The following is a 7,500-nucleotide window of genomic DNA, read 5'->3' as shown; positions in this document are numbered from 1 at the left end:
ATTCCTTCAAATAACCTGCCATTCCTTCAAATAACCTGCCATTCGCTTCAAATAACCTGCCATTCCCTTCAAATAACATTCTGAATATCAGTATTATATTATAACCTGCCATTCTACACAGGCCTAAGATTCTGTTAGGCTCCTACCACAGCCATTAAACTCTGTAACTGTTTTAAAGTCCGCATTGGCCTCATGGTGAAATCCCTGAGCTGTTTCCTTCCTCGCTTAACTGAGTTAGGAAGGAGCCTGTATCTTCGTAGTGACTGGGTGTTTTATTATGCTCTTGTCCTGGACACATGATAATCCGGAGTTCCAATGCGGCAATTGTTTTTGCTAGCGGAGGATTACAGGAATGAGGTGGCTTTGCTTAGCAAACAAATCTCAATTTTGAATTTATGGGGAAAAACGCAAATTGGAACTTTCCCGTTCTCAACTCCTGTGGCTGGATTCCGTTCGGGCCTGATGGATGTTTTCCGTCATCTGTCTCCTATCGATGGATGTTTCGTCATCTGTCTCTATCTGATGGATGTTTCCCGTCATCTGTCCTATCTGATGGATGTTTCCCCCGCATCTGTCCTATCTGATGGATGTTTTCCCGCCATCTGTCCCTATCTGATGGATGTTTCCGTCATCTGTCCCTATCTGATGGATGTTTCCCCGTCATCTGTCTCTATCTGATGGATGTTTCCCGTCATCTGTCTCATCTGATGGATGTTTCCCGTCATCTGTCCCTATCTGATGGATGTTTCCCGTCATCTGTCTCTATCTGATGGATGTTTCCCGTCATATGTCCCTATCTGATGGATGTTTCCGTCATCTGTCTCTATCTGATGGATGTTTCTCGTCATCTGTCCCTATCTGATGGATGTTTCCCCGTCATCTGTCTCTATCTGATGGATGTTTCCCGTCATCTGTCCCTATCTGATGGATGTTTCCCCGTCATCTGTCCCTATCTGATGGATGTTTCCCGTCATCTGTCCCTATCTGATGGATGTTTCCCGTCATCTGTCCCTATCTGATGGATGTTTCCCCGTCATCTGTCCCTATCTGATGGATGTTTCCGTCATCTGTCTCTATCTGATGGATGTTTCCCCGTCATCTGTCCCTATCTGATGGATGTTTCCCGTCATCTGTCCCTATCTGATGGATGTTTCCCGTCATCTGTCTCTATCTGATGGATGTTTCCCGTCATCTGTCCTATCTGATGGATGTTTCCCGTCATCTGTCCCTATCTGATGGATGTTTCCCGTCATCTGTCCCTATCTGATGGATGTTTCCCGTCATCTGTCCCTATCTGATGGATGTTTCGCCATCTGTCCCTATCTGATGGATGTTTCCGGTCATCTGTCCCTATCTGATGGATGTTTCCCCGTCATCTGTCCCTATCTGATGGATGTTTCCCGTCATCTGTCTCTATCTGATGGATGTTTCCCCGTCATCTGTCTCTATCTGATGGATGTTTCCCCGTCATCTGTCCCTATCTGATGGATGTTTCCCGTCATCTGTCCCTTATCTGATGGATGTTTCCCCGTCATCTGTCCCTATCTGATGGATGTTTCCCGTCATCTGTCCCTATCTGATGGATGTTTCCCCGTCATCTGTCCCTATCTGATGGATGTTTCCCGTCATCTGTCCCTATCTGATGGATGTTTCCCGCCATCTGTCTCTATCTGATGGATGTTTCCCCGTCATCTGTCTCTATCTGATGGATGTTTCCCCGTCATCTGTCCCTATCTGATGGATGTTTCCCGTCATCTGTCCCTATCTCCCGATGGATGTTTCCCCGTCATCTGTCCCTATCTGATGGATGTTTCCCGTCATCTGTCCCTATCTGATGGATGTTTCCCGTCATCTGTCCCTATCTGATGGATGTTTCCCGTCATCTGTCCCTATCTGATGGATGTTTCGCGTCATCTGTCCCTATCTGATGGATGTTTCCCGTCATCTGTCTCTATCTGATGATGTTTCCGCCATCTGTCCCTATCTGATGGATGTTTCCGCGTCATCTGTCCCTATCTGATGGATGTTTCCGTCATCTGTCCCTATCTCGATGGATGTTTCCCCGTCATCTGTCTCTATCTGATGGATGTTTCCCGTCATCTGTCCCTATCTGATGGATGTTTCCCCGTCATCTGTCCCTATCTGATGGATGTTTCCCGTCATCTGTCCCTATCTGATGGATGTTTCCCGTCATCTGTCCCTATCTGATGGATGTTTCCCCGTCATCTGTCCCTATCTGATGGATGTTTCCCCGTCATCTGTCTCTATCTGATGGATGTTTCCCGTCATCTGTCCCTATCTGATGGATGTTTCCCGTCATCTGTCCCTATCTGATGGATGTTTCCCGTCATCTGTCCCTATCTGATGGATGTTTCCCGTCATCTGTCTCTATCTGATGGATGTTTCCCCGTCATTGTCCCTATCTGATGGATGTTTCCCCGTCATCTGTCCCCTATCTGATGGATGTTTCCCGTCATCTGTCCCTATCTGATGGATGTTTCCCGTCATCTGTCTCTATCTGATGGATGTTTCCCGTCATCTGTCCCTATCTGATGGATGTTTCCCGTCATCTGTCCCTATCGATGGATGTTTCCGCGTCATCTGTCCCTATCTGATGGATGTTTCCCGTCATCTGTCTCTATCTGATGGATGTTTCCCCGTCATCTGTCTCTATCTGATGGATGTTTCCCGATATCTGTCTCTATCTGATGGATGTTTCCCGTCATCTGTCCCTATCTGATGGATGTTTCCCCGTCACTCTGTCTCTATCTGATGGATGTTTCCCGTCATCTTTCTCTATCTGATGGATGTTTCCCGTCATCTGTCCCTATCTGATGGATGTTTCCCGTCATCTGTCCCTATCTGATGGATGTTTCCCCGATCTGTCTCTATCTGATGGATGTTTCCCGTCATCTGTTCTATCTGATGGATGTTTCCCGTCATCTGTCTCTATCCCCTGATGGATGTTTCCCCGTCATCTGTCTCTATCTGATGGATGTTTCCCGTCATCTGTCCCTATCTGATGGATGTTTCCCCGTCATCTGTCCCTATCTGATGGATGTTTCCCCGTCATCTGTCTCTATCTGATGGATGTTTCCCATCATCTGTCTCTATCTGATGGATGTTTCCCGTCATCTGTCTCTATCTGATGGATGTTTCCCGTCATCTGTCCCTATCTGAATGGCCTGTTCTACCTGGAACCTGCCTGCCAAGGAAATCATCTCCATCTGCTTCTCCTCCCTCCATCCTATAGTGAAGTAGACGGAGAACAGCAAGAAGGTATTCCAATCAGACCTGGTCCCATGTCACAAATCTTGGAATAGCTTCCGCTGCACTGGTGCCTGATCAGGCGGCAGGTAGCTTAGTGGGTAAGAGCGTTGTGCCAGTAACCGAAAGGTCGCTGTTTCTAATCCCCGAGCCGACTAGGTGAAAAATCTGTCGATGTGCCCTTGAGCAAGGCACTTAACCCTAATTGCTCCTGTAAGTCGCTCTGGATAAGAGCGTCTGCTAAAATGACTGTAAATGTAAAAAATGTAAAAATCTACCTGCGCCTTCATCACTGGGACTGCCTGTGTCTGGGACTGCCTGTGTCTGGGGACTGCCTGGGTCTGGGATGGCTGTGTCTGGGATGGCTGTGTCTGGGACTGCCTGTGTTCTGGGATGGCTGTGTATGGGATGGCTGTGTATGGGATGGCTGTGTCTGGGACTGCCTGTGTCTGGGACTGCCTGTGTCTGGGACTGCCTGTGTCTGGGATGGCTGTGTATGGGATGGCTGTGTCTGGGACTGCCTGTGTCTGGGACTGCCTGTGTCTGGGACTGCCTGTGTCTGGGACTGCCTGTGTCTGAGGACTGCCTGTGTCTGGGACTGCCTGTGTCTGGGACTGCCTGTGTCTGACTCCAACTACGCCGACTCCAGCAGCGGCTTCGCTGTCGAGTTCGGCTCCTCTCCCTCTCTCTGGATCTGACGGGGCTCTGTCTGCTGTGGGAGGTCTGGACCTATCGCCGGGAGCAGCAGGTGTACACTATCCTGCTTCTTCTCGTGGGCCTGTGAAAGGTTCAACTAATTGTGTGAGGGGTGGGAATGGCGGATTTCTCCATTCCCTTCTCCGGCCGTTGTATTGGGCAGTTCAATGGTGAGAAATGTCTCAGTCCCTGGAGCAAAATCGCTGTGCTATCCAGGCGCACAAGTACAGGACATCAATAAGTTGCTCCAAACATTTTAAACCAGCATCAGGAAATTGAGTCTATCATAGTTCGTATGTACGATTCAATGCTGAAGATGGATTTAAAGAACTGATTGAGTTACTACTAGACACCAACAGACTCCCCATAATATCTGGCCCTCTCGCTCTCCCTGTGTTGAGACAATGACTTATCAATGATCCAAGCCCAGCTCAGTTAATCCCTACCATTGTGTCGTTGGAGTTGTCATAATGCTGCATCAAATGTAGATTATCCCAGGGGCGTTAGGTAGACACAATGTAAGTAACCTCATTTATGTCCCTCTAACTGCCCTGAATACCTCTGCTGATCCTACAGCTATTGGATGCAGTAATCATGTTCCTATGAACCAGATTTATACTGTTAGCACTGAAGTGGTGTGCCTAGCAGGAAGTCCACTATGTGCAGCTCACTCTGCACTATCATAAATAACCTGAGCATGTCTACCCTCTGCTAAGCTTCCCAGTAAAGCAATGAAAACAAGCAAGCATCCCAGGAAAGTACTAAAAATAGCTGACGTTAACATATGTAGCTTAAGAAACAAGGTTCATGAAATCAATAATTAACAACAGCACAGGAATGAAATCATCAACATGTATTGATCACATCTTTACTAATGCTGCAGAAATTTGCTTTAAAGCAGTATCCAAATCCATCGGATGTACTGATCACAATATAGTAGCCATTCTAGGAAAACCAAAGTTCCAAAGGCTGGGCCTAATATAGTGTATAAGAGGTCATACAATACATTTTTGTAGTGGCCTTTCAGGTTACGTCGATATAGGACTCGTTTTTACTGTGGATAGAGGTACTTTTGTAACAGTTTCCTCCAGCATCTTCACAAGATCCTTTGCTGCTGTTCTGGGATTGATTTGCACTTTTCGCACCAAAGTACGTAAATCTCTAGGAGACAGAAGGCGTCTCCTTCCTGAGCGTTAACTGAGCTGGGCTTGGATCATTGGATCATTGATAGTTGAAAGTGGAGGACACAGGGTGCCTATTATCTAAATTGAGTTGATTAGAATCTGACTGTGTTTCCTGTCTTTTGTTTTTACAAAGTGCAAAGAAATGTTAATTCAGGTTGGGGGTGAGTTTCTGCTTGAATTTGGTTAAAAGGACAGTGAATTTGTTCATCACTTTGAGATCTTGCTACTAAGCTCATGTGTGTATCACACCGTTTTCTCTCTACGAGATGATTCTGAACTGAAGACATGTGTAACCACGTTAAGTCTAAGTCTATTGCTGATCGATCATGTACTCTGGAGTAGTCTGGAATGTATCATGCATTTCATGTACACAGTAATTGTTCTAGTGTTCATTCTTTTGTCATTAATAAATTATATTAGTTGAACTGAGTAAATGCATTCCTGCGTTTACAGAGTAATTATTTGATTGACTATACGCTTAGAATTCAGTAGATCTATTGGTAGTTGTTATATGCACATAGCACATGGTTGGCTACCAACTGGATATCTCTGATCTGCTTGCCTCAATAAATGAATGCTAGAACATTGGTAGCCAGGATGAGCTTTTTTGTATCTAGTCTCTTAATAATTGCATCATGGTGCAAGTTAGACACATGCTCTACCCTGACTAGATGCTCCAGAAACACACAGGGTCTGTTGTATTTATTCACATAATAATGAAGTCAGATTGATAAATGTAGTGTATTATTATATTGAACATTTCTACATAATGGTTGGGTAATTTCCACGACTACACGTGACAAATAAAATTAGATTTGATTTGAAGAGGGAGAGAAAGAGAGAGAGAGGGAGAGAGAGATGAACCTGGAGAAGAGTCCCCTAAGCAAGCTGGTCCTGGGGCTCTGTTCACAAACAGACCCCACAGAGCCCCAGGACAGCAACACAATTAGACCCAACCAAATCATGGGAAAACAAAAAGAGAATTACTTGACACATTGCACAGTTTTTTTGTTAATTCTTTCCAAACTAGAACGCTATTTGGCCCTAAACAGAGTACACAGTGGCAGAATAGCTGACCACTGTGACTGACCCAAACTTAAGGAAAGCTTTGACTATGTACAGACTCAGTGAGCATAGCCTTGCTATTGAGAAAGGCCCGTAGGGCAGAACTGGCTCTCAAGAGAAGACAGGCTATGTGCACACTGCCCACAAAAGCTGCAATTCCTAACCTCCTGCCAAATGTATGACCATACAGTGGGGAAAAAAGTATTTAGTCAGCCACCAATTGTGCAAGTTCTCCCACTTAAAAAGATGAGAGAGGCCTGTAATTTCCATCATAGGTACACGTCAACTATGACAGACAGAATGCGAGAAAAAAAATCCAGGAAATCACATTGTAGGATTTTTTATGAATTTATTTGCAAATTATGGTGGAAAATAAGTATTTGGAAAAAAAGTTTCTCAATACTTTGTTATATACCCTTTGTTGGCAATGACACAGGGTCAAACATTTTCTGTAAGTCTTCACAAGGTTTTTGACACACTGTTGCTGGTATTTTGGCCCATTCCTCCATGCAGATCTCCTCTAGAGCAGTGATGTTTTGGGGCTGTCGCATGGGCAACACAGACTTTCAACTCCTCCAAAGATTTTCTATGGGGTTGAGATCTGGAGACTGGCTAGGCCACTCCAGGACCTTGAAATGCTTCTTACGAAGCCACTCCTTCGTTGCCCGGGCGGTGTGTTTGGGATCATTGTCATGCTGAAAGACCCAGCCACGTTTCATCTTCAATGCCCTTGCTGATGGAAGGAGGTTTTCACTCAAAATCTCACTGATACATGGCCCCATTCATTTCTTTCCTTTTACACGGATCAGTCGTCCTGGTCCCTTTGCAGAAAAACAGCCCCAAAGCATGATGTTTCCACCCCATGCTTCACAGTAGGTATGGTGTTCTTTGGATGCAACTCAGCATTCTTTGTCCTCCAAACACGACGAGTTGAGTTTTTACCAAAAAAGTTATATGTTGGTTTCATCTGACCATATGACATTCTCCCAATCCTCTTCTGGATCATCCAAATGCACTCTAGCAAACTTCAGACGGCCTGGACATGTACTGGCTTAAGCAGGGGGACACGTCTGGCACTGCAGGATTTGAGTCCCTGGCGGCGTAGTGTTACTGATGGTAGGCTTTGTTACTTTGGTCCCAGCTCTCTGCAGGTCATTCACTAGGTCCCCCCCGTGTGGTTCTGGGATTTTTTTGCTCACCGTTCTTGTGATCATTTTGACCCCACGGGGTGAGATCTTGCGTGAAGCCCCAGATCGAGGGAGATTATCAGTGGTCTTGTATGTCTTCC

General features: G+C 45.7%; 1 pseudogene; it reads right to left on the bottom strand.

The window, feature by feature from the left end:
• LOC123483457 overlaps positions 1–7,500 on the bottom strand; it is a 41,520-nt pseudogene that overhangs the window by 26,995 nt on the left and 7,025 nt on the right.

This window comes from Coregonus clupeaformis, unplaced genomic scaffold, assembly GCF_020615455.1.
Source record: "Coregonus clupeaformis isolate EN_2021a unplaced genomic scaffold, ASM2061545v1 scaf0117, whole genome shotgun sequence".
Lineage (NCBI taxonomy): Eukaryota > Metazoa > Chordata > Actinopteri > Salmoniformes > Salmonidae > Coregonus > Coregonus clupeaformis.
This window is presented reverse-complemented; position numbering and strand designations above follow the sequence as displayed.